The following is a 1611-nucleotide window of genomic DNA, read 5'->3' on the forward strand; positions in this document are numbered from 1 at the left end:
GTTTCATATTTATTTGTGTCTCTTTGTCTTTCAAGCAAGAGGCTCTCCTCTGATATTTGGTAATTGTACAATTTCCATACATTTTTAACAGTGTAATGTTAAAAGTTGATTAAAAGATAGAATATTATTCCAACTTAAAAAAGAAGGAAATCCTGTCACATGTTAGAATATGAATGAGCCTTGAAAATATTATGATAAATGAAATATGCCAGTCACAAAGACAAATACTATATGATTTTCTTTATATGAGGTATCTATAGTAGTCAAACTCATAGAAACAAGAGATTTATGGTTTCCAGTGCTGGGGGATAGGAGTAAGTTGTTCAATGGGTATGAAGTTTTAGTTTTCCAATACGAAAATGTTCTGGAAATCTACTGTACAACAATATAAATATATTAATACTTAATGTTACTAAGCTATATGAGATCTGACAATTATGTTCGCAAACTCATCCTAGAAGAAGTGCTACATACCTCATTGCTGAATATCACTACAATCAACTTTGAAGTACTCCCCTTGGGAAGCTATGCACTGATGCCAGCACCTAGTCCACCCTTCAAAGCAATTTTGAACTCTTTTTCTGGAATGGCCATCAGAGCTGTCATCGTATTACCCTTGATGTCCTGAATGTCATCAAAATGTCTTCCTTTCAATCTTTCCTTTATCTTTGGGTAAAGAAAGAAGTCATTGGGGGCCAGATCAGATGAGAAGGGAGGGTGTTTCAATACACTTATTTGTTTACTGGCTAAAAACTCCCTCACAGACAGTGCTGTGTGAGCTGCTGCATTGTCGTGATGCAAGAGCCATGAATTGTTGGTGAAAAGTTCAGGTCATCTAACTTTTTCATGCAGCCTTTTCAGCACTTCCAAATAGTAAACTTGGTTAATTGTCCACCTGGTACAAATTCTTAATGAATAAACCCTCTGATGTCAAAAAAAAGATTAGCAACAGCATTGCAACAAGTTCGCGAACTTAATTATCAGAACTCGTAGACTTCAGTTATGTCTTTGTGTAATTTTGAAGGGTTGCTAAAGGATTACTGGTTATATTAAACCTCTTCAAGACACCCTTGCTCCTCTACTGACCACAATCCCAAAGACCCCTGCTTTCAATTGCAGTTTCCTTGACCTATTTCTGTAATCCCCAGTAGGATCAGCCTGAAGAAGCCGCTACATGGATTCATTTCACTATAATGATCTTTAGAAATAAACCACAAAGTACATCCTAGACTGAATTAAACAATCATCAGCCAATTGGATTACTCTTTATATATTTTTAATTATACAGAAAAGAAGATTTCAGAACTTTACAAAAGGGAATTCTGAGCTATGGGAGTAGCAGCATAGATTTGAATCCACCCAAGTCCCCACGTGAAAACCGACAAAACTGCATAATAAAACCAAAAAGCTACAGACAATATATACAACAAAATTAAGTGTTTTCAGTAATCATACTGGTAGTGGTTGTATTATTATTATTATTATTATTATTATTATTATTATTATTCTGAGATGATTCTTTGAGTAATTGAGAATGAAGCAAACCAGCAATGATAGGATAATGTAAATTTCTCATCCCTCCTGTACTTGACAACAATGATTCTGAATGTC

Source organism: Rhinolophus hipposideros (genome assembly GCF_964194185.1).
Source record: "Rhinolophus hipposideros genome assembly, chromosome: 6".
Lineage (NCBI taxonomy): Eukaryota > Metazoa > Chordata > Mammalia > Chiroptera > Rhinolophidae > Rhinolophus > Rhinolophus hipposideros.